The 26,891-nt window shown below is 39.7% G+C and overlaps 1 protein-coding gene across 3 annotated transcripts in view; it reads right to left on the bottom strand.

The window, feature by feature from the left end:
• The window catches only part of SLC9B1 (solute carrier family 9 member B1), an 84,573-nt gene extending 58,797 nt beyond the window's left edge, over positions 1 to 25,776 (bottom strand). Inside the window, exon 1 of one of the 3 annotated variants that reach the window (XM_027543944.1) lies at positions 25,678 to 25,776. The gene's annotated coding sequence lies outside the window, so the exon portion shown is untranslated. Of the gene's footprint in view, positions 1 to 25,673 lie in introns of all 3 variants that reach the window. The other 2 variants (XM_027543945.1, XM_027543946.1) reach the window with 2 other exon arrangements.
• Positions 25,777 to 26,891: the final 1,115 nt, after the last annotated feature.

Here is a 26,891-nt window from a genome sequence, read left to right as displayed (position 1 = left end):
CCTTGTTAAACCTTTCTTGCATCTTCTCAATCCTTGTCTCCAGGCTATTTATCTGAGATTCCATTTTAGTTTCAAGATTTTGGATCAATTTCACTATCATTATTCGGAATTCTTTATCAGGTAGATTCCCTATCTCTTCCTCTTTTGTTTGGTTTGGTGGGCATTTATCCTGTTCCTTTATCTGCTGAGTATTCCTCTGTCTCTTCATCTTGTTTAAATTGCTGAGTTTGGGGTGTCCTTTCTGTATTCTGGCAGTTTGTGGAGTTCTCTTTATTATGGCGTTTCCTCACTGTGTGTGGGTTTGTACAGGTGGCTTGTCAAGGTTTCCTGGTTAGGGAAGCTTGTGTCGGTGTTCTGGTGGGTGGAGCTGTATTTCTTCTCTCTGGAGTGCAATGAAATGTCCAGTAATGAGTTATGAGATGTCTATAGTTTTGGGGTGACTTTGGGCAGCCTGTATCTTGAAGCTCAGGACTGTGTTCCTTTGTTGCTGGAGAATTTGCTTGGTATGTCTTGCCCTGGAACTTATTGGCCCTTGTGTGGTGCTTGGTTTCAGTGTCGGTATGGAGGCATTTGCTGAGCTCCTGTCAATGAATGTTCCTTGGAGTCAGGAGTTCCCTGGAGTCAGGGTTTGGACTTAAGTCTCCTGCTTCCGATTATCGGTCTTATTTTTACAGTAGTTTCAAAACTTCTCCTTCTATACAGCACCATTGATAAAACATCTACATTAAAGATGATAAGTTTCTCTACAGTGAGGGTCACTCAGAGAGGTTCACAGGGTTACACGGAGAAGAGAAGAGGGAGGAGGGAGTTAGAGGTGACCCAAATGAGATGAGGTGAATCAATAGTGGAGAGAGTGGGCTAGCCAGTAGTCACTTCCTTATGTGCACTCCACAACTGGACCACTCAGAGATGTTCACGGGGTTATACAGAGAAGAGAAGAAGGAGGAAGGTAACAGAGGTGGCCAGAAGGATAAAAGGGGGGAATGAAAAGGAGCGAGACAGATCCAGCCAGTAATCAGTTCCCTAAGTGTTCTCCACCGTCTGGAACACACAGAAATTCACAGAGTTGGGTAGAGTAGAGAGGGGTTAGGGAGGAGACACAGGCGACCTGGTGGAGAAAAAGGAGGGTCCAAAGGGAGAGAGAGCAGTCAAGCCAGTAATCTCACTCCCTAGTGAAGAATGGGTCCTGAAGATTGGGTCCTTAAAGGTACAAAATTGGTAACAAATACATAAAAGCGAAAATTAAAAATCTAGAGTAGAGTTTGGAATTTCAAAAATACGATGTTAAAGAAAAGAAGAAGGAAAAGAAAGAGAGAAAGAACGAACAAACAAAAACAAACAAGGTCGTGAAAATTATAAAGAAAGTACAGGTACAAAATTGATAACTAATACCAGAGAGCGAAAATTAAAAATCTAGAGTAGAGTTTGGAATTTCAAAAATACGATGTTAAAGAAAAGAAGAAGGAAAAGAAAGAGAGAAAAAATGAACAAACAAAAACAAACAAGGTCGCGAAAATTATAAAGAAAGTACAGGTACAAAATTGATAACTAATACCAGAAAGCAAAAATTAAAAATCTAGAGTAGAGTTTGGAATTTCAAAAATACAATGTTAAAAAAAAAAAAAGAAGAAAAATAAAGAGAGAAAACAAACAAACAAATACGAACAATGTCACAAAAATTATAAAGAAAATACAGGTACAAAATTGATATCAAATACCAAAAAGCATAAATTGAAAATCTAGGGTAAAGTTTGGAATTTCAGATATACAATGTTATATAAAAGAAGAAGAGAAAGAAACAGAGAAGAAGAAGAAAAAAAAAAATCACAGAAATTATATAAAAAAAAAAACTATAGGTACAAAATTGATAACATATACCAAAAAGCGAAAATTAAAAATCTAGAGTAGAGTTTGGAATTTCAAAAATACAATGTTAAAGAAAAGAAGAAAAAAACAAAAACCAACAACAACAACAAAAAAAACAACAAGGTCAAAAAATTATAAAATATATATATATGAAGTTTGCTGAAGAAGAAAAAAATAGGGTCTTTTTTTTTTTTTTTGCGAAGTAATAGGTTATAAAAGTGAAAATTAAAGGAACAATAGAGGACTTAAAAATTTTTTTTTTTTTTTAATTAAAAAAAAAAAAGGAATGATCGTAAAAATAATAAAAATATATCTAGGACTTTTTTGTTTCTTTTTTTGTGGGTGTTGTGGGTTCAGTTCATTTTTGGCTAGTTCCTTGGTCAGATTTATATTTCTCAAGATCTATAGGCCCCTTCCTATGTAGTCCGTAGTAACCACAGGGTTTTGATCTATTGCCTGTAGCTTCCAAGGCGTTTCCCTCTGTTATATCTTCTTCTGTTTGCTAGTCTCTTCAGTATCTGGTTTCCGCCCTGACTCAAAGGGCACGGTGGAGGACACTTTTTTTTTTTTTTTTTTTTTTAGGCTTACTTGTTCAGTCGCGCTGTGGGGAGGGAGGGAGGGAGGGTGCAAACAAATAACACTGGCGTGCGCTCGCAGTGCCTCAGCCACCCTGGGTCTGCCCCCGCTCACAGCGCGTGTAGCCTCCCTGTCCACACTGCTCGGACTCTAGGTTGTTCCGCCGGGAACAATCCGAGGCTGGCCCTGGGCTGCATGCACCTCCCAGGTCCAAGCCGCTCAGGTTCAGGCACTCGGGTAGTCCTCAGAGGCGCAGACTCATTTGGGCCTGCGTTTTGTACTCTTCCCAGGTCCGAGCGCCAATTTGCTCTTCCCAGGCGAGCGCCAATGCTGCGACTTATCGCCTCCCCGCCACTCGGTTATCTGGATGTAAAACCGGCGCACCTTCTCAGGCAGATGTTGACCGTCCAGACCCCCAAGAAGTTTTAGTTAGCAAAGAAGCCTGCTTACAATTTTATAGATAATGTCTCTCTGGGGCTGCGATTGCCCCCTTCCGGCTCTGGCTGCCTGTCACCGGAGGGGGAAGATCTGCAGCCGGCTATCTCTGTTCAGTCCTTTGTTCCGTGCGCGGGCCTGGCGGTCTTAGGTTAGGGCTGGCTTTTCGCGTGGTAGGTATCCCACAGTCTGGTTTGCTAGCCCAAATTATTTCGCTCAGATAGCGCTCAGGGTATTCAGGCCAGATTCTTACTCTCAGCGATGCAGCCCACGCCGCGCCTCCCTGCCCAGCCCCGATTCGCTAATGGCGGATGCAGGCGTCTGCGCTGCTTCTCTGCTGGGGGAGTTACCGTAGGGCTCGCAATCTGCGAGTTTTAAATTGTTGATTTATATTTTCTCCCTGTTATGTTGCCCTCTGTGCTTCCAATGCTCGGCACAGATTCGGCAGTGAGAAGGTTTCCTGATGTTTGGAAACTTCTCTCTTTTTAAGATTCCCTTCCCGGGACGGAACTCCGTCCCTCCCTCTTTTGTCTCTTTTTTTTTGTTTTTAATATTTTTTCCTACCTCCTTTCGAAGAGTTGGGTTGCTTTTCTGGGTGCCTGATGTCCTCTGCCGGCATTCAGAAGTTGTTTTGTGGAATTTACTCGACGTTTAAATGCTCTTTTGATGAATTTGTGGGGGAGAAAGTGTTCTCCCCGTCCTACTCCTCCGCCATCTTGGCTCCTCCCCCCCCACATTCATTTTTTTCACTTCTTGCCACTGTGTTTTTATGTTTCTACAGTTCTAGAAATTGCTAGATTCCTTCTGCAGAGCCTTGTGAGTATGTGCTCAGTCACTCAGTAGTGTCCGACTCTGTGTGACCCCTTGGACTGTAGCCTGCCAGGCACCTTTGTCTCTAGGCAAGAATACTGGAGTGGATTGCCATGCCCTCCTCCAGGGGATCTTCCCAACCCAGAGATCGAACCCAGGTCTCCCACATTGCAGGCAGATTCTTAACCATCTGAGCCACCAGGGAAGCCCAATATACTTGCTTTCCCCTCCAACTGAAACACTCTGCACTACAAACTTCCCTTCATCTGGTTAACTCCTTTTTACCCTTCTGCTCAAGGACCATATCCTCAGAGAAATATTTATGACACCACCTCTGACCCTAGGCTAAGTAAGGTCAAGTATTTTATGTTCTTAAAGAATTTTGATCATTTTTTTTTTCAGAGTATTATCTCAGTTCGTAATCATGTATTCATTAGAGTGACTGTTTCATGTGTTTTTCTCATTAGACTACAGACTCTGTAATAGTGTCCTACAGGTCCTTGAAACTGTTCATTTTATTTTTCAATCTTTTTTTCACTTTGTTCTTCAGATTGAACAATTTCTATTTATCTGTCAAGTCCACTGATTCTTTCCTAGTTCATTTCCATTCTGCTATTGAGTCCATTCAGTGAATGTTTTATTTCAGATACTGTATTTTTTAGTTTAAAATTTTTTACTTCTTTTTTAACTGTTTTTATTTTTCTGCTGTTAATATCTTTCCATTTATTATGACTATGCTTATCTTTACCAGCTGAAACACAGCTGCTTCACCATTTTTATCTGATAATTCCAACATCTGTGTCATTTTTTGCTTGGCCTCTGTTGATTTTTTTATCATGTTCTGTCTCTTTATACGTCAAGTACTCCTGGAGTATATCCTGGACATTTTGTTGCACAGATTTTGGGTCTTACTAAAATCCTCTGAGGAATACTTTTTTGTTTGTTTTAGCAGACAATCAACTTGAGTTGGTACAGATCATAAGCTCTCCCTTACTTTCTGTGGGCATGTTCCAATTTCAGTTGTTTCCAAGCCTTTTCTATACTCTCATTAGTTTGCCACATGAAGCCACTCAGGGGTTGGGCATTCAGCCACTGTGACTTGGGCAGTGTTTTTTTTTGTTTGTTTTAAAAATTCTTATGTCAGTTTTTAAAGCCATTGCTATGCTGCTTTGGGCCTATCTCATTCATGCACAGCTGGAGGTGACACAAGACGTTTGGTTGGGTTCAAACACAGAATTAAGGAGCCCTATTCTCCAGCTTTCTCCTCTCCTGAATCCATACCTCCTCCCAATTCTATTTCTCTCAAGGTCTCTTTCCCTGGCTTCTCTAGTCAGAAGCTGAGGCTTTTCTCTGAGTTTTAGCTGTCCATAATTCCATAAATAGTGCCTGCCCTTGGGGAAAAGCCAAAAATCAAAAACAACTGTGATAACAATGATTCCTCACACTCACTTTGGACTATAGGGTCCATTTCTCAGATCTTCAGGCAATAAAAGTAGGTTTTCTATTATAGTTTTTGGCCTCCAGTGTGGGCCTTAAATAGCTGAATGACTGAGGCCTACCTTCAGGTTAAAGCCACAAGAGCAAGAGAAATTGACCTTCATAGTTTTGACTCTCCTTCCCAATCTACCTGCTTTTGTTTACTTTCTGAGTCCTCAGGTAGTTGCTCTTTGCATTTCCTTCAGTTTTGGGTCATGAGCAGTGAAAAAGAGGTTGTAGTGGACTTACTCCATCTTGAGTGGAACTGGAAGCCTCCGTACTTCAGGACAGTAGGGACCATATGGGGTTTTTTACCCTTGATCTTCCGGAGAAGGCAATGGCAACCCACTCCAGTACTCTTGCCTGGAAAATCCCATGGATGGAGGAGCCTGGTAGGCTGCAGTCCATGGGGTCACTGAGTGGGACATGACTGAGCGACTTCACTTTCACTTTTCACTTTCATGTATTGGAGAAGGAAATGGCAACCCACTCCAGTGTTCTTGCCTGGAGAATCACAAGGACGGGAGAGCTTGGTGGGCTTCTGTCTATGGGGTCGCACAGTTGGATACAACTGAAGCGACTTAGCAGCAGCAGCAGCAGCACCCTTGATCTTCACAATACTTGATAAATGGAAGGCACTCAATAAATATTTGTGGAATGAACTGAGAATAAAAGTATACCAGATACTGAAAATACAACAAAAACATTCTGCATGGTTAACAGGAAGGACATCTTTGAAAGAAAAGAGATTCTAACATCAATCATAAGCATTTCAAATACATTAAGAAAAATAAAGATCCTTAAAGACTAAGATAAGAATAAGATCCTTAAAGACTATGCTGTAAAGATAGATAAGAAGTTAACAGGACAACTAAGAAAAAGATTCTGGTCCTACAGAACAAAAACTTAAAAGATTGGAACTTTTGAAGAACTAAGACTCTGCCTAGGATAGATTTTTGGCATAACTTTAATGGGGCAAGTTGAAGGGGAAAAACCAAATATGTGAGGAATGTAGGGATCAGAAGCTGACTGGGCAGAACACATGGGCCTTAGATCTCATCCCATTTTCCCTTCCCCCCTTTTTAATATTGTGCCTGTCTGCTTTCTTCTTTGCTCTAGATAGCTCCTTATCTCTATTTTCCTTTGGACTTCTCACTTTCCCTGGACACATCTTTTTTTTCTGACACTTTAAAAAATGCCTATTTCCTTAAGATGAATTTTGTAATTTAAAATGCAGATAAATTAATGAATTTTACCTTTCTCTTAACAGTTGGTTTTGGGGGGAGTTGAAATTTCTTGATAGAAAAACTCCTGTTAACAGTTCTGTGCAACTATCTGAAATAAACTTGACATAAGCAAAAGCCTTGTTGTGTAATTTAGAAGTAACTGTGGTAATCCAAGTGTCTGATGGTTATAGTGAATGTCTTCTGTTAGGAGTGAAACCAGGCAGGACCCTGCAGGGCCTTTGCAGGCACAAACCACCAGCACCATGTCCTCCACTCCTTGATTGTAGAAAAGCTTTAGCCTCCTAGGCCTTCAGCAAGTTCCAAAGAGCGTACTTAATCACAGAAGTGAGAAAATACAGAAACAGAGGAAAACAGTCAAGCAAGATAAAGTAATAATAGTTTAGCCATAAAACAAAGTAAAAGACCCTTAGTTCTTCCTCAAAGGCTACAGATAATATTCTGAGCCATATCCTTGAGTTGTTTTGCAGATACTAAACCCACTCCAGGATTGGAAAAATGGCAACCCACTTCAGAATTCTTGCCTGGGAAATCCCATGGACAGAGGAGCTTGGTGGGCTACAGTTCATGAGTTTGCAAAGATTCAGACATGACTCAGCAACTAAACCACCACCACCAAAACCACTACCAGGTGAAAGAAGTTAACAGCATGCTGCCCACAAGTTCACAGACCCAGACTGACTGCAACAAGACTGATGATGCCAACTCCCAAAGTATCACCCTGTTACCTCACCACCAACCAATCAGAAGGATGTACATAAGCTGACTACGTACCATTGACCATTACCTCACCGTGCCTTTAAAAACCCTTCCCTGAAATCCATCAAGGGGTTGGGGTCTCTTGAGCATTAGATGCCTGTTCCCCTTGCTTGGTGCCTTGCAATAAACTGTACTTTCTTTCACCACAATGCTGTGTCAGTAGATTGGCTTTACTACATATCATGTGAACAGACCCAAGCTTGGTTCGATGACAGGAGTACTCTCATTGTATATCTGGAATAGGAGTGCTCTGTGTACCTGGATAGCTGGCATAATGCAAGGAATTAGGGACTTGAAATCAGAAATATGCTATTTGTATGACCTTGGGTAAATAACAATCTTCTGTCATCTTTTAATGGGTATAGTACTATATATATACTTTTCTTACTTTGTGCTCACAGCTAGAGAAAGCAGAATCAAATTTGGGAACAATTATCCAAATTTAGGATAAAGAATCTGCCTGCAATGCAGGAGACACAGGTTCAATCCCTGGGTTGAGAGTATCCCCTGGAGAAGTAAATGGCAACCCACTTCAGTATTCTTGACTGGGAAATCCCATGGGCAGAGGAGTCTGGTGGGCTGTGGTCCATGCGGTCAGAGTTGGACACGACTGAGCAACTAAACCACATCCAAATTTAAGTTTACTGGACATCATGCTTTTTGTAAACTAAAAGATGACTTCGTTGTAATTTTATTCCAGTATATTTATAATCACCTCAGTATTCAAAAAAAATTATGCTTTATTGAAGTAAGTTTCTTAAAATCCCTTTTGGAATGAGGTACAGTATAAATACATACATACTACATATCTTGCTATTGGGGGATAAAGTGAGTTTTTTTGTTTTGTTTTTTTAGTGAGATGTTTTTACAGCTCATAGCAAAAGTATGGTTATTCAATTGATAATTTTTATTAAAAGTATATACTATCATCATATTACTAAGCTTTGCTTTTAAAGTTGTGGAAAATTTTGATTGATTTAGAAGTTCTGTTTTCATCTGTTTTTATTACAATGTCTCTTTGTTCATATAAATAATGGACACAGCTTGTACTATAAAAGCTTGTACTACAAAAGAGCTGGGCAATCTAAGTTCTCTGTTTTAAATCTGTTATGGAGTAAATCTGTTTTATTTATTTTAATCTGTTAAATTGGAGTAAATTTCCTGGTACTTCACCTTCCTGTACTTCAATTCCAAACCTATACAATGGGTAAGGTGGAAGGGTGTTAGATAATCTAATGCCTTTATCAGTTTTAAGGCTATGCTTCTATTCCCTTGGGCTTCCCTGATGACTCAGAGGGTAAAGCATCTGCAATGCAGGAGACCTGGGTTTGATCCCTGGGCTGGGAAGATCCCCTGGAGGAGGAAATGGCAACCCACTCCAGTATTCTTGCCTGGAGAATCCCATGGATGGAGGAGTCTGGTAGGCTACACTCCACTGGGTGGCAGAGAGTTGGACACAACTGAGTGACTTCACTTTCACTTTTCTTTCACTTTCTATTCCCTTATGGACCTACTGCAAAACAAACAGTGTGAGAAAATACCAATACATGCTGCTTGGGAACTTCACATCTTATATAAACATCATGTGTGTATACACACACACACACACACACACACACACGTCTTCTGTCACTTAATAGAAACAACTTCTTGTCTTTCTCTTGGTGTGTGTTCCTGTAGTGTATAATGTACTTTGGGTTTATTCTTTTGGAGCAATGTTGACAATAGTGACATCTAGTGACTATACATATTATTTAGCAAAAGTTTATGGCCAAGTCTCCTGCATTGCAGGCAGATTCTTTACCATCTGAGCCACCAGGGAAGACCCTTCTAAATGTGGGTGATTCATTTTGTGACTTAGCTAAACACCTGAAACCATTCCTCATCTCTTGTCCCTACAGATTTAAGAAACATCAATTAAATTTGACAGGTGCACTAACTGGACACATAACATTTGAAGAAAATTTCTTCAAAAAATCATAATGTATACAGAATTATACATTAACTATTTTAAGAGAGATTTGAACTTTTTTCCTTCCTTTGAGAGTGGCAGTACAAGAGCTGAGTTCAGATGTGTTTCAATATGTAGTGCATGCCCTTAGCTACTAAGCATTAGTTCAGTCGCTCAGTCGTGTCCGACTCTTTGCAACCCCATAAATCGCAGCACGCCAGGCCTCTTTGTCCATCACCAACTCTCAGAGTTTACCCAAATTCATGTCCATCGAGTCAGTGATGTCATCCAACCATCTCATCCTCTGTCGTCCCCTCTTCCTCCTGCCCCCAATCCTCCCAGCATTAGGGTCTTTTCCAATGAGTCAACTTTTCGATTGAGGTGGCCAAAGTACTGGAGTTTCAGCTTCAGCATCAGTCCTTCCAACGAACACCCAGGACTGATCTCCTTTAAGATGGACTGGTTGGATCTCCTTGCAGTCCAAGGGACTCTCAAGAGTCTTCTCCAACACCACAGTTCAAAAGCATCAATTCTTCAGTGCTCAGCTTTCTTCACAGTCCAACTCTCACATCCATACATGACTACTGGAAAAACCATAGCCTTGACTAGACAGACCTCTGTTGGCAAAGCAATGTCTCTGCTTTTGACTATGCTCTCTAGGTTGGTCATAACTTTCCTTCCAAGGAGTAAGTGTCTTTTAATTTCATGGCTGCAATCACCATCTGCAGTGATTTTGGAGCCCCCAAAAATAAAGTCTGACACTGTTTCCACTGTTTCCCCATCTATTTGCCATGAAGTGATGGGACCAGATGCCATGATCTTCGTTTTCTGAATGTTGAGCTTTAAGCCAATTTCTTCACTCTCCTCTTTCACTTTCATCAAGAGGCTTTTCATAAGGGTGGTGTCATCTGCATATCTGAGGTTATTGATATTTCTCCCGGCAATCTTCATCCCACTTTGTGCTTCTTCCAGGCCAGCGTTTCTCATGATGTACTCTGCATAAAAGTTAAATAAGCAGGGTGAGAATATACAGCCTTGATGTACTCCTTTTCCTATTTGGAACCAGTCTCTTGTTCCATGTCCAGTTCTAACTGTTGCTTCCTGATCTGCATACAGGTTTCTTAAGAGGCAGGTCAGGTGGTCTGGTATTCCCATTCTTTCAGAATTTTCCACACTTTATTGTGATTCACACAAAGGCTTTGGCATAGTCAATAAAGCAGAAATAGATGTTTTTCCGGAAATCTTGCTTTTTCGATGATCCAGTGGATGTTGGCAATTTGATCTCTAGTTCCTCTGCCTTTTCTAAAACCAACTTGAACATCTGGAAGTTCACGGTTCACACATTACTGACGCATATATTTGTTAAATGAACATTAGATAAAGTATATATGTCAATGTCTGGGTTCACATGTATGCCTTTAGAATCTTTGGAACTATTGCTGCCTTTCAGACAGAAGTCTTTTTGAGTTTACATCAAGATCATCAAGTGAAAACAAGTAACAGTATAATTCTTTCTGAACAAATTAATTTAAAAGTTATATTTAAGCTGTGGTACATATAAACAATGGAGTATTTACTCAGCCATTAAAAAGAATACATTTGAATCAGTTCTAATGAGGTGGATGAAACTGGAGCCAATTATACAAAGTGAAGTAAGCCAGAAAGAAAAACACCAATACAGCATACTAACACATATATATGGAATTTAGAAAGATGGTAACGATAACCCTGTATGCAAGACAGCAAAAGAGACACAGATGTATAGAACAGTCTTTTGGACTCTGTGGAGGCGGGAGAATGGCATTGAAACATGTATAATATCATATAAGAAACGAATCGCCAGTCCAGGTTCGATGCAGGATACAGGATGCTTGGGGCTGGTGCACTGGGATGATCCAGAGGGATGGTATGCAGAGGGAGGTGGGAGGCGGGTTCAGGAACATGTGTACACCCATGGCAGGTTCATGTTGAGGTATGGCAAAACCAATACAATATTGTAAAGTAATTAGCCTCTAATTAAAATAAATAAATTAAAAAAAATAAAAGTTATATTTAATGAGACTACCTTTTATAAAGAACAATCAATCTAGATCAGTTTTTTTTAAGGTAATGATTAGCTAGCATTACTGTTTAATAAGGACAATACAAATCTGAACAATACTACTCCAATTCAAATGGACTCTGCCACTATTAAAATTTCTATGGATATTCAGTTCTCATTAATCAGATATTATCGTGAATTTTTATTCTTTTAAGGTGCCCAGATGTTGTCTCCACAATAAAATGGTAAGGTATTCCAGGATTCAGAGTATGTTTTATATTCTTGTCTTTTCCTTAGTACCAAACACAATGGTTTTTCTCACCTACAGTAGTAACTTACTCAGAATCCAAGGTTTTTCACAACATGGCATCAAACCATCTTGTCCGCTTTCTCTGTAGCTATTTTGACAATATATTTAAGGCTAACTGTTAACTGCTCGTCTATGTTTTATTTGTTTACTTTTATTTGCTTGGAATACCTTTCTATTGCATCTCTTTTTTTGCAAATTATATCTGTTGCTTAAGGGTTATTTCAAGAAAAGCTTCCTGCAAGGTACACCCAAAACTGGAAGTCATCTCTTTTGAACTCTCACATCATTTGGTCACTTCTCTACCCTCCCTTTCTCTCTCTAGTTGTTTATCCTTGGGCTTCTTTACAAGCTTCTTTCTTTCTATCTATCCCTTAAATGTGGAAGTTCCTTGGGATTTTGCCTTATGCCCTTTTTTCTTATCACTCTATTTTTTAAGAAATTTACTTTACTCCCAATGGCTCTAATTATGACCAGTAAGCTGATGAGTCTGGGCTAGAGAAGCCCTCCTGAGATTCTATCTGGTATATTTACCAAAATATTTAATATCTCTACTTGACCACCTTTATAAGTATCTTAAGCTCAGTCTATGCACAACTGAACCCAAGACCTTTCCCCACCAAATCTATTCCTTCTTCAGAAAATTTACTATCTCAGAGTAAAGCTACCATCTACCTAGTTGCTCAAGTTAGAAACTAAGGAGTCATTCCTTCTCCCCACTTCTCCTTTTCTGCCAACATTTAGTGAGTTACTAAATCATAACACAAGGTCCTAAATATTTAAAAATTTTTTCCACTTTTCTCCATGTAAATTGCCACTACCACAGTCCAGGCCATAAGAACCTTTCTCCCTAAACACCATAATGGCCTTTCCAATGGTTTTCCCCATTTTTCAAGCCTTGGTCCTCCCTACTGTAATTTTCATAATGCAGAGTAATCTTCTAAAATGTAGAGTGACCTGCTTAATATTCTTGAATAGCTTCCCATAGAAGAAAAACATCCAGACTCCTCAAACTCAGCTTACACAGCCCTCTGTTATAACAGCTAACTTTGTCCTTGTGTATCTCCTTATTCTTCACTTGGCATTCTAAACTTCAACTGTACTAAACTGTAGTTCTTCACTGTGGTCATGCTTTACATCTTCAAGACTTTATCAATTTTATATGTTGTCTCCTCACTCCACACCCTGGCTTTTGGCCCAGCTAATTCTACATAGTTTAAGAAGTTATTCTAGTAGAAGCTCCCTTCAGTCTGCATTCTTATGGTAGGATCCACCCCAGTATGATAACTGCATGTTTGATTACCATCCCTTTTTCACTTAATAAATATTGAGAGTACACTAAGTAACTGGCACTGTATTCTTCCTTATATAGAATTTAGTCAGTATAGGGTATTGTGGCAGAGAAGGAAATGGCAACCCACTCCAGTGTTCTTGCCTGGAGAATCCCATGGGAAGAGGAGCCTGGTGGGCTGCTGTCTATGGGGTTGCACAGAGTCGGACACAACTGAGGCGACTTAGCAGCAGCAGCAGCAGGGTATTGTGGAAGCACATATGATATATGGTAGTGGTAGTTTAGTTGTTAAGTCGTGTCTGACTCTTGTGACCCCATGGGCTATAACATGCCAGGCTCCTCTGTCTATGGGATTCTCCAGGCAAGAATACTAGAGTGGGCTGTCATTTTCTTCTCCATGTACGATACATGGGATCCAAGAAATGCTTCTCAGAGACTCGCATTTTCACCTGTTTTCTCAGTAGACTGAATCAGTGCTGATTTCATAATCATTTCTGAGTTCTTTGAATTACCTAACATAATAAATGGTGGATAAATACCTAATCCCATTAACTGTTGGATTTTAAACACGTACAAAATGTTTTCACATTGTATGAGGACTCCAGGCAACCATGACTTTCTACTTAGCAGAGTTTTTCTTTGCTATCACTTTGGATATAATGGAGTGTAAAAAGTGTAAAAGCAAACTGCTACTGTGAAAGATATGGGACTTATTATCAGAATACCATGGTTAATAATTTTGCTGCTTTCTGATTATGTGTCCTTTGTCAAGATCCTTAACCTCTCTAAGCCTCAGTTTTCTTATCCGAAAAAGGTAGTTATAAATTCAAATGAGATAAGAGAAAATGAAAGTATAACACAAAATGTAAAGGAGTATCCAGATGATATTATTATTATTGTTATTAGAAGGACTACAGATCAGGTCTTCCTGTTATTGGCCATCTCAGCTCTATAAACAGGAGTTCCAAATCTCCTCCTTCATCTTCCCTTTAGCACCTAAAATGTTGGCTTTTGTACTTTAATAAACACATATGCATGGGAATGTTTTAAAAAACAAAGGTAAATACTGTATGATTTCACTTATAAGTGGAATCTAAAACAAACTAATGAATATAACAAAAAAGAAACAGACAGACATAGAGAACAAACTAGTGGTTACCAGTGGTGAGAGGGAAGAAGGAGGGGCAATATAGGGGTAGCAGATTAAGAGGTACAAACTACTATGTATAAAATAAACAAGCTGCAATGATATATTGTACAGCACAGGGAATACAGCCAATGTATTGTAATAGCTATAAATGGAGTACAACGTTTAAAAATTGTGACTCACTATGCTGTACACCTGAAGCTTATATAATATCATATATCAACTATATCTCTCTAAAATAAAAGTCACATAACAAGTATTGACAATGATTTGGAGAAATAGGATCCTCCTCTACTGCTGGTGATAATGCTAAATGATACAGCCACTTTGGAAAACAATCTGGCAGTTCCTGAAATGATTTCACATAGTTACCAGATGACCTAGCAATTTTACTCTTAGGTATATTCTCAAGAAAACATATGTCCACACAGAAATCTATAAACAAATATTTATATCAGCATTATTAATAATAGCCAAAAGGCAGATCAACCCAAATATTCATCAGCAGATGAATGGATAAGCAAAATGTGGTACACCTACACAACGGAATATTATCCAGCCATTAAAAATACATGCTATGATAAACCTTGAAAACATCATACTAGAGGGGAGGAGCCAAGATGGCGGAGGAGTAGGACGGGGAGAACACTTTCTCCCCCACAAATTCATCAAAAGAGCATTTAAACGTCGAGTAAATTCCACAAAACAACTTCTGAATGCCGGCAGAGGACATCAGGCACCCAGAAAAGCAACCCAACTCTTCGAAAGGAGCGCGACTGAACAAAGAGAAGAAATACAGCTCCATCCATCAGAACACCGACACAAGCTTCCCTAACCAGGAAACCTTGACAAGCCACCTGTACAAACCCACACACAGTGAGGAAAAGCCACAATAAAGAGAACTCCACAAACTGCCAGAATACAGAAAGGACACCCCAAACTCAGCAATTTAAACAAGATGAAGAGACAGAGGAATACCCAGCAGATAAAGGAACAGGATAAATGCCCACCAAACCAAACAAAAGAGGAAGAGATAGGGAATCTACCTGATAAAGAATTCTGAATAATGATAGTGAAATTGATCCAAAATCTTGAAATTAAAATGGAATCACAGATAAATAGCTTGGAGACAAGGATTGAGAAGATGCAAGAAAGGTTTAACAAGGACCTAGAAGAAATAAAAAAAGAGTCAATATATAATGAATAATGCAATAAATGAAATTAAAAACACTCTGGAGGCAACAAATAGTAGAATAACAGAGGCAGAAGATAGGATTAGTGAATTAGAAGATAGAATGGTAGAAATAAATGAATCAGAGAAAATAAAAGAAAAACGAATTAAAAGAAATGAGGACAATCTCAGAGACCTCCAGGACAATATTAAACGCTACAACATTCGAATCATAGGGGTTCCAGAAGAAGAAGACAAAAAGAAAGACCATGAGAAAATACTTGAGGAGATAATAGTTGAAAATTTCCCTAAACTGGGGAAGGAAATAATCACCCAAGTCCAAGAAACCCAGAGAATCCCAAACAGGATAAACCCAAGGCGAAACACCCCAAGACACATATTAATCAAATTAACAAAGATCAAACACAAAGAACAAATATTAAAAGCAGCAAAGGAAAAACAACAAATAACACACAAGAGAATTCCCATAAGGATAACAGCTGATCTTTCAATAGAAACTCTTCAAGCCAGGAGGGAATGGCAAGACATACTTAAAATGATGAAAGAAAATAACCTACAGCCCAGATTATTGTACCCAGCAAGGATTTCATTCAAGTATGAAGGAGAAATCAAAAGCTTCTCAGGCAAGCAAAAGCTTAGAGAATTCTGCACCACCAAACCAGCTCTCCAACAAATACTAAAGGATATTCTCTAGACAGGAAACACAAAAATGGTGTATAAATTCGAACCCCAAACAATAAAGTAAATGACAACGGGATCATACTTATCAGTAATTACCTTAAACGTAAATGGGTTGAATGCCCCAACCAAAAGACAAAGACTGGCTGAATGGATACAAAAACAAGACCCCTACATATGTTGTCTACAGGAGACCCACCTCAAAACAGGGGACACATACAGACTGAAAGTGAAGGGCTGGAAAAAGATTTTCCATGCAAATAGGGACCAAAAGAAAGCAGGAGTAGCAATACTCATATCAGATAAAATAGACTTGAAAACAAAGGCTGTGAAAAGAGACAAAGAAGGTCACTACATAATGATCAAAGGATCAATCCAAGAAGAAGATATAACAATTATAAATATATATGCACCCAACACGGGAGCACCGCAGTATGTAAGACAAATGCTAACAAGTATGAAAGGAGAAATTAACAATAACACAATAATAGTGGGAGACTTTAATACCCCACTCACACCTATGGATAGATCAACTAAACAGAAAATTAACAAGGAAACACAAACTTTAAACGATACAATAGACCAGTTAGACCTAATTGGTATCTATAGGACATTTCATCCCAAAACAATGAATTTCACCTTTTTCTCAAGCGCACATGGAACCTTCTCCAGGATAGATCACATCCTGGGCCATAAAGCTAGCCTTGGTAAATTCAAAAAAATAGAAATCATTCCAAGCATCTTTTCTGACCACAATGCAGTAAGATTAGATCTCAATTACAGGAGAAAAACTATTAAAAATTCCAACATATGGAGGCTGAACAACACGCTGCTGAATAACCAACAAATCCCAGAAGAAATCAAAAAAGAAATCAAAATTTGCATAGAAACGAATGAAAATGAAAACACAACAACCCAAAACCTGTGGGACACGGTAAAAGCAGTCCTAAGGGGAAAGTTCATAGCAATACAGGCACACCTCAAGAAACAAGAAAAAAGTCAAATAAATAACCTAACTCTACACCTAAAGCAACTAGAAAAGGAAGAAATGAAGAACCCCAGGGTTAGTAGAAGGAAAGAAATCTTAAAAATTAGACAGAAATAAATGCAAAAGAAACAAAAGAGACCATAGCAAAAATCAACAAAGCCAAAAGCTGGTTCTTTGAAAGGATAAATAAAATTGACAAACCATTAGCCAGACTCATCAAGAAAGAAAGGGAGAAAAATCAAATCAATAAAATTAGAAATGAAAATGGAGAGATCACAACAGACAACACAGAAATACAAAGGATCATAAGAGACTATTATCAACAATTATATGCCAATAAAATGGACAACGAGGAAGAAATGGACAAATTCTTAGAAAAGTACAACTTTCCAAAACTCAACCAGGAAGAAATAGAAAACCTTAACAGACCCATCACAAGCACGGAAATTGAAACTGTAATCAAAAATCTTCCAGCAAACAAAAGCCCAGGTCCAGACGGCTTCACAGCTGAATTCTACCAAAAATTTAGAGAAGAGCTAACACCTATCCTGCTCAAACTCTTCCAGAAAATTGCAGAGGAAGGTAAACTTCCAAACTCATTCTATGAGGCCACCATCACCCTAATACCAAAACCTGACAAAGATCCCACAAAAAAAGAAAACTACAGGCCAATATCACTGATGAACATAGATGCAAAAATCCTAAACAAAATTCTAGCAATCAGAATCCAACAACACATTAAAAAGATCATACACCATGACCAAGTGGGCTTTATCCCAGGCATGCAAGGATTCTTCAATATCCGCAAATCAATCAATGTAATACACCACATTAACAAATTGAAAAACAAAAACCATATGATTATCTCAATAGATGCAGAGAAAGCCTTTGACAAAATTCAACACCCATTTATGATAAAAACTCTCCAGAAAGCAGGAATAGAAGGAACATACCTCAACATAATAAAAGCTATATATGACAAACCCACAGCAAACATTATCCTCAAAGGTGAAAAATTGAAAGCATTTCCTCTAAAGTCAGGAACAAGACAAGGGTGCCCACTTTCACCATTACTATTCAACATAGTTTTGGCCACAGCAATCAGAGCAGAAAAAGAAATAAAAGGAATCCAAATTGGAAAAGAAGAAGTAAAACTCTCACTATTTGCAGATGACATGATACTCTACATAGAAAACCCTAAAGACTCCACCAGAAAATTACTAGAACTAATCAATGATTATAGTAAAGTTGCAGGATATAAAATCAACACACAGAAATCCCTTGCATTCCTATACACTAATAATGAGAAAACAGAAAGAGAAATTAAGGAAACAATTCCATTCACCATTGCAACGAAAAGAATAAAATACTTAGGAATATATCTACCTAAAGAAACTAAAGACCTATATATAGAAAACTATAAAACACTGGTGAAAGAAATCAAAGAGGACACTAATAGATGGAGAAATATACCATGTTCACGGATTGGAAGAATCAATATAGTGAAAATGAGTATACTACCCAAAGCAATTTATAGATTCAATGCAATCCCTATCAAGCTACCAACAGTATTCTTCACAGAGCTAGAACAAATAATTTCACAATTTGTATGGAAATACAAAAAACCTTGAATAGCCAAAGCGATCTTGAGAAAGAAAAATGGAACTGGAGGAATCAACCTACCTGACTTCAGGCTCTACTACAAAGCCACAGTTATCAAGACAGTATGGTACTGGCACAAAGACAGAAATATAGATCAATGGAACAAAATAGAAAGCCCAGAGATAAATCCACGCACATATGGACACCTTATCTTTGACAAAGGAGGCAAGAATATACAATGGATTAAAGACAATCTCTTTAACAAGTGGTGCTGGGAAATCTGGTCAACCACTTGTAAAAGAATGAAACTAGAACACTTTCTAACACCATATACAAAAATAAACTCAAAATGGATTAAAGATCTCAATGTAAGACCAGAAACTATAAAACTCCTAGAGGAGAACATAGGCAAAACACTCTCTGACATACATCACAGCAGGATCCTCTGTGATCCACCTCCCAGAATATTGGAAATAAAAGCAAAAATAAACAAATGGGACCTAATTAAACTTAAAAGCTTCTGCACATCAAAGGAAACTATTAGCAAGGTGAAAAGACAGCCTTCAGAATGGGAGAAAATAATAGCAAATGAAGCAACTGACAAACAACTAATCTCAAAAATATACAAGCAACTCCTACAGCTCAACTCCAGAAAAATAAATGACCCAATCAAAAAATGGGCCAAAGATCTAAATAGACATTTCTCCAAAGACATACAGATGGCTAACAAACACATGAAAAGATGCTCAACATCACTCATTATCAGAGAAATGCAAATCAAAACCACTATGAAGTACCATTTCACACCAGTCAGAATGGCTGCGATCCAAAAGTCTACAAATAATAAATGCTGGAGAGGGTGTGGAGAAAAGGGAACCCTCTTACACTGTTGGTGGGAATGCAAACTAGTACAGCCACTATGGAGAACAGTGTGGAGATTCCTTAAAAAACTGGAAATAGAACTGCCTTATGATCCAGCAATCCCACTGCTGGGCATACATACTGAGGAAACCAGAAGGGAAAGAGACACGTGTACCCCAATGTTCATCGCAGCACTGTTTATAATAGCCAGGACATCGAAGCAACCTAGATGTCCATCAGCAGATGAATGGATAAGAAAGCTGTGGTACATATACACAATGGAGTATTACATGGAGTATTACTCAGCCATTAAAAAGAATACATTTGAATCAGTTCTAATGAGGTGGATGAAACTGGAGCCTATTATACAGAGTGAAGTAAGCCAGAAGGAAAAACACCAATACAGTATACTAACGCATATATATGGAATTTAGAAAGATGGTAACGATAACCCTGTATACGAGACAGCAAAAGAGACACTGATGTATAGAACAGTCTTATGGACTCTGTGGGAAAGGGAGAGGGTGGGAAGATTTGGGACAATGGCATTGAAACATGTGAAACGTCATGTATGAAACGAGATGCCAGTCCAGGTTCAATGCACGATGCTGGATGCTTGGGGCTGGTGCACTGGGACGACCCAGAGGGATGGTGTGGAGAGGGAGGAGGGAGGAGGGTTCAGGATGGGGAACACATGTATACTAATTAAATTTTTCTAAAAAAAAAAGAAAAAAAAATAATAAAAATTAATGGCTAAAATCTTTCAAGATTTAATTTAGAACTATAATATCTATGAATTTATAAAAATATCACTTGCTTATTTTTGCATAGCCATAAAAATTGTATGTCGTTTGTTCTGTGAGAGTGAGATCAGTGTTGTTTGAGAGAACTTTTAATTAACAGTACCAGGGATTTCTCTTTGTTAATTAAACAAATGCAATTTATTTTGTTTCTAGTGTAATTAACATTGCTCATTTGTACTTTTAAAATTTGTGAAAATTCACTCAGGGCAGGGATGAATTTGTCTTTCCACTATCTATAAAGATATACTTGCTAAATAAAGTAAAATAGGACTCTATAGTGTATACAAGGTACTTAGAAAATTATTTTTTTAAATGACTCACTGACTGTAAAAATATTTACAGTAAGACTACTGGGAGTTTAACATAAACATACTTTTTATTGAAAAATGTCTTTAATTTCTAGGTTAACTCCAGTTACATGCATTGTAAAATTTAAAACTATGCATTTAAAAATAATCAGTGTCTTTCTATAAATTTGCCAAAGTGCTTCTGCAATTAGTCTATATTATTGTTTAAACAAAAAATAAAAATCTTTGAATGGATGACTAAAAAAAAAAAAAAAAAAAAAAACATCATACTAAATGAAAAAAGCCAATCACAAAAGATTACATATTATCCATTTATGTGAAAGTATATAATAGGGAAATCTACAGAGACAGAAAGTAGATTAGTAGTTGGGTAGGGTTAGGAACAGAGAAGGCAATGGCACCCCACTCCAGTACTCTTGCCTGGAAAATCCCATGGATGGAGGAGCCTGGTGGGCTGCAGTCCATGGGTTCGCTAAGAATCGGGCACGACTGAGTGACTTCACTTTCACTTTTCACTTTCATGCATTGGAGAAGGAAATGGCAACCCACTCCAGTGTTCTTGCCTGGAGAATCCCAGGGACGGGGAAGCCTGGTGGGCTGCCGTCTATGGGGTCACACAGAGTCGGACAAGACAGAAGCGACTTAGCAGCAGCAGCAGCAGCAGCAGGGTTAGGAATGGGGAGGACACAAAGTTTTTAGCAATAAGGCATGGGGTTTCTTTTTAAGGTGATGAAAATGTTCCAAAACCATAGTGATAGTTATTCATATCTGTGAATACACCAAAAGCACTGAAATGTATACTTTAAATAAACAAATAGTTTATGAATAGTATGATATATGAATAATAAATTTGATTTAAAACAAAAACAAAACACACACACACACAGATAAACAAGCCAAAACATTTAACAAGTAAATATTAAAGGGACAAAAGAGTTAGAAATACCAGTCATTGAAAGTCTAGAATTTAGACATATGGAACAAAAAATATCAGGCCACAATTTTTGAGAAAATGTTAACTGGAAGTGTAGGTGGCACAAAACAGTAACAATTTGAATCATTTCTGTCAGTAAAATAGTACCACGTTATGCTAAGGCAGGATATGTGGGTTCAAGGACTAGGTTAGCCACTAACTTACCTACTGACACCCAAGTGCTGCCCACCCACCACTCTCATCTTTCAGTTTCTTGATCTCCTTGGCTCCTATGATCCTTTTTCCATCCTATCTTAGCTACACACTCACAAGGCCACAAACATCAAATGGCCACTCAATTCTGCCCAGCTATGCTACTATGCTTCTCTAGTATTGCTACAGATTGAATATTTGTATCTCCTCAAAATCCATATGTAGAAATCCTAACCCTCATTGTGATGGTGGTATTAGGAGGTGGGCCTTTGGGAGGTGATTAGTTCATGAGGGCAGAGCACACATGAATGTGATTAATGGTCTTATAAAAGAGACCCAGAGAGCTCCCTTGCCTTTTTCAGACACATATGAACCAAGAATTGAGCCCTCACCAGACACTGAATCTGCTGGCACCTTGATCTTGGACCTCTCAGCATCTAGAACCGTGAGAAAAAAATTCTGTTTGTAAGACAACCAGACTGTATTTTTTGTTGTTGTTATAGCAGCTTGAACGAACTAAGACAAGTATGACTGCTTCTGTGTTCAAAATGACTATTTTTATATTTTCTCTTCACCTCTTAAAACTTTCATCCAAATGTTCCTTCTCCTACGAACTTCAGGCAGAAACTCATCTTCTGATCACTGAATCCACCCCTGTATCTGCATCTCTACCTATACTCACTGCTTTTCTTCTCGTTACTATGTTTTATGTTCATGTTTCTAGGTCGACATTTCTACATATTCCCTGGACTCAATTCCCTCTCACTTTCTGAGAGACCCCACTTTTAAGAGATACATTTTCTCTCTTGTACAATATTTTCTCCCTCTACACTGGATCACTCCCATTAGCTTAAAAACATACTTAAGCATCCCCATGGTTAAGAATTCTACTTCGACCCCATATATGCCATTTCTCAGTTCTTCTTCATAGTGAAATATCTTGAGATATCCACGAGCTACGTCCATTTCTTCACATCACACATACTCTTTATTGCGCTTATCAAAACTCAGCAGTCATTTATTTTACATTACCTCTCAGCATGTGTCAGTACCATTAGCCATGCTTTGTCATCTTGGTTTCTTAAGTCACCACATGCTTCGGGTTTTCTTCTTATCTCACTGCTTACTCCATCTCCTTCGCTTGCTTCTTTTCCTCTGTTTTACCTCTAATCACTGGAATGCTCTCTATGAACACACTTTCCCTAGGCAGTTTTATCTATTAATTCATGCTGATGTCTCTCAACTTTGTATCTTTGGTCCCATATACACAACTCAAAATTCAGAACTTTAGATTTTTAATAAGCAGATCAAATGTAAGGTGAGCAAAATAAAAATACTCCCCCTATACACATTTTCTTCCCAAGTTTTTACTATTTGGTAAATGGAAAAGTGTTAGTTGCTCAGTCGTGTCTGATTATTTGCAACCCCATGGACTGTAGCCCACCAGGTTCCTCTCTCCAGGGCATTTTCCAGGCAAGAATACAGGAGTGGCATTCCCTTCTCCAGGGAGGGGATCTTCCTGACTCAGGGATTGAACCCAGATCTCCTGCATTGCAGGCAGATTCTTTGGTAAGTGGAAAAATCATGCACTAAAGCTCAATCAGTCCTGGGTGTTCTTTGGAAGGAATGATGCTAAAGCTGAAACTCCAGTACTTTGGGCACCTCATGCGAAGTGTTGACTCATTGGAAAAGACTCTCATGCTGGGAGGGATTGAGGGCAGGAGGAGAAGGGGACGACAGAGGATGAGATGGCTGCATGGTATCACCAACTCAATGGACGTGAGTTTGAGTGAACTCCGGGAGTTGGTGATGGACAAGGAGGCCTGGCGTGCTGCAATTCATGGGGTCGCAAAGAGTTGGACATGACTGAGCGACTGAACTGAACTGAACTGATTGAAGGCTCAATACAAAAATCCAGAAGCTTCTTTCTTTCACTCCTGTATTTAAAACATCATCAAGTCTGTAGGTTATGCCACCAAATATATCTCACACCCAATGATGTGGTTTATACCACATTAGCCAAAACTATGGTCATTCCTTCCTGGATTACCACATTCTGCTCCTACTCTTGCCCCCCATCCCCTATGGCCCATTCACCACATAACAGGTGGAACAAATCTTTATACAATAAATCAGATTGTATTACTCCCTACCAAAAAAACTCCCTGTTGGTTTCTCATCACACTTTTAATACATAAATTCCTAGCTTATGCGTAGATCCCCATGACCGATTCAAAGCCCTACATGCTTGGGCCCCTACCTATGCTCTCCAAGCTCATCTTGTTCCACTTTTTCTACCTTCCAGCTACAGCATTCTTAATGATGTTCTTTGAAAGAGTCAAGTTCTTTCCTACCTTGGGTTTTTGCAATTGTAATTTCTTTTACCTGCAATATTCTGATCCCCAGTATTTCCTTGGCTGGCTTTTTTATGTCACTGAGGTCTCAGCACAAACATCAACTCTTCAGAGAGGCCTTCCCTAACCAATCAATCTAAAGTAACCACTCTCTGAGGTCCTCTCACTTCACACTGTTTTACTTCTTCACTGTACTCACCATTATCCAAGTTTCCTTATACATACACTGTTTACCTGTTTATTTTGTATCTTCATTAAAATGTAAGTTCCATGAGACAGGAATCTTGCCAGTCTTTTTTAACCATGATATTCACAATGCCTGGCAAATCCCCTAAAAATATCTCAGCAAGTCACTGACCTGAGCAAGTCACTCGACCTCTCTAGCTTATATTTGTGAGCTTACCATTGCTAGACTTACCTCTGGGTCTAGAGAATACAAAAGAAAATATGGTGTAGCTCCTTGAAAATCTTCCCTTTTAAATTATTTACTGAATGTATTTACTGTATATCGTACTATGTTTCAGTGTGCTGTGCTTAGTTGCTCAGTGGTGTCCAACTCTGTGACCCCCGGACTGTAGCCCGCCAGGCTCCCCTCTTCATGGGATTTTCCAAGAAAGAATACTGAAGTGGGTTGTGGTGCCCTACTCCAGGTGATCTTCCCAATCCAGGGATCGAACCCAGATCTCCCACACTGTACGCAGATTCTTTACCGTCTGAGCCTCCAGGGAAGCCTATGTTCCAGGGACGGGGAAGTACTATGTTCCAGGGACTGCCTAATCTCAGTGTTTAGTTCCCTCTTCAGTAAAATGGAGCTTTGTTAACCAGCTTTATCTCACAGGTTGTATAAACAGGATGAGTATGAAAATAATGTACAAAATGGGAAGTGCAATAAAAATGTTACTTTATATATTGCTATTACTGCACCTGCCTCTATCCTTTTGTCTGGTATTGGGCAGGAGTTAAAACAAGAGAGTCAACTGACAAAACCAGTGGTATAAATTCTAGTACTCACAGAAGGTAGTAAATATGAATATCCATTTCATAGGCACAGTGACCAAAACGTCTGGGGTTTGAATTCTTTACGTGTGAGAGTAACGTGTTAATTTCCCATACTTCTGTTGCACAAATAACAATACTATTTATTCTTATGGAAAATTATTTAGTGGGGTCTGACCTTTCTCGGTGCGACCCAAGCCAATCTTTCCTCTCCATCATCCCATCTGATCTTTTATAGACTACAGGACACACACAGAGCGGCGTCGGGGGCCAGGTCTAGGCCTCTCACAAGGACTCCTACACGATAAGCCTGACACATGGTACCTGTGCAACAACAGCCCTCTATCCTTCAAAAGCACTGATCTGAAGGGCTTGTCCACGGCGATCAAAGCCGAAAGAAACAGGCGGGGTGAGGGGCGCGGGAGGAGGGAGGTGAGCCTTCCAGTATCAGCAACCAATCCTGGAGCACACCTTCAATCACAGGAGCTTGCGAACGTTCATTTGCAGATATTCACCATCTGTACGAGAGTCTGCGCTTAATAAAATTAATTTTTCTGTCAGTCTTGACTGACAAACCTCTTCTTTCTTATCTGCGAGTACTCCGTAAAATGAGAGAAAGAAATGGAAGAGGAACGGAGAGAATAGAGAGACACGTGGGGTGAGGGAGCAAAGAAACGAGTCAGAGAGAGGACAGAAGAAATAAACATCTGTGGCTGTTTCCCTAGAGCCCGGCAAAGGAGCAGGCGTACGCTCCTTAGAGCGAAGGAGACGGGAAGGCGTTCCTGGGCGCCACCGGAGAGGAAAGACCCCGGGAAACGAGGGACTAGTGCCGAAAGGGAGGGTAAAGACAAATTGGCTGTACCTACAATCTCTACAGCAGCTCCCGCTGCCCAGGGAGCGACGCGGGAGCACAGCAACCGCCACCGGGCCCACGCGCAGCCCTGAGGCAAACGCTACAGATCGCCAGAGTATGGGCGGGGCTAATGCGAAGGGGCGGGGCTGCCGACTGCGGGCTGAGCTGACGCGTTTAAGTGGCGTCACGGTCGCCCCATCCTTCGGAGACGGAGGTTTCTGGAGCCCTCTGGAACCGCCTGGTGTGTTTTCAGTTTATTCTACCCGTTCCACGTCTCTTCAGAGTATTGACTTTTTGTGTTGTAAAAGTCCGGAGATGGCGTTGACCTCAGAGGGCCGATGAGCCAAAAAGCAACGCCACGGGATGCATGTGCCGGAAGTACCTTGTCAAAACTTTAGACGGTGTTTCTCTTTACGTCAATTTTAGTACAGCCTTAAAAGGAGCACTTTCTGGGGTTAGGACTGCGCTCAAAATTCACTGCCACTTTGTAGCTTTGGGGCCACAGGGAAATATATAATCTCTCTGAGCTTTGGGTTTTTCTTCTCTGTAAAGGATGTGGTGGTGTTGTGAGAATAAATTGATGCGTGGCAAGTGTCTGGAACAGAGCTTCAGTTCAGTTCAGTTCAGTCGCTCAGTCGTGTCCGACTCTTTGCGACCCCGTGAATCGCAGCACGCCAGGCCTCCTTGTCCATCACCAACTCCCGGAGTTCACTCAGACACACGTCCATCGAGTCAGTGATGCCATCCAGCCATCTCATCCTCTGTCGTCCCCTTCTCTTCCTGCCCCCAATCCCTCCCAGCATCAGGGTCTTTTCCAATGAGTCAACTCTTCGCATGAGGTGGCCAAAGTACTGGAGTTCCAGCTTTAGCATCAGTCCTTCCAAAGAAACCCCAGGGCTGATCTCCTTCTAATGGACTGGTTGGATCTCCTTGCAGTCCAAGGGACTCTCAAGAGTCTTCTCCAACACCACAGTTCAAAAGCATCAATTCTTCAGCCCTCAGCCTTCTTCACAGTCCAACTCTCACATCCATACATGACCACAGGAAAAACATAGCCTTAACTAGACGGACCTTTGTTGGCGAAGTAATGTCTCTGCTTTTGAATATGCTGTCTAGGTTGGTCATAACTTTCCTTCCAAAGAGTAAGCGTCTTTTAATTTCATGGCTGCAGTCACCATCTGCAGTGATTTTGGAGCCCAAAAAACTAAAGTCTAACACTGTTTCCAC

Source organism: Bos indicus x Bos taurus, chromosome 6, assembly GCF_003369695.1.
Source record: "Bos indicus x Bos taurus breed Angus x Brahman F1 hybrid chromosome 6, Bos_hybrid_MaternalHap_v2.0, whole genome shotgun sequence".
NCBI classification, from domain to species: Eukaryota; Metazoa; Chordata; class Mammalia; order Artiodactyla; family Bovidae; genus Bos; species Bos indicus x Bos taurus.
Note: the sequence above shows the minus strand (reverse complement) of the source record. Positions and strands in the feature narration are given on the sequence as shown.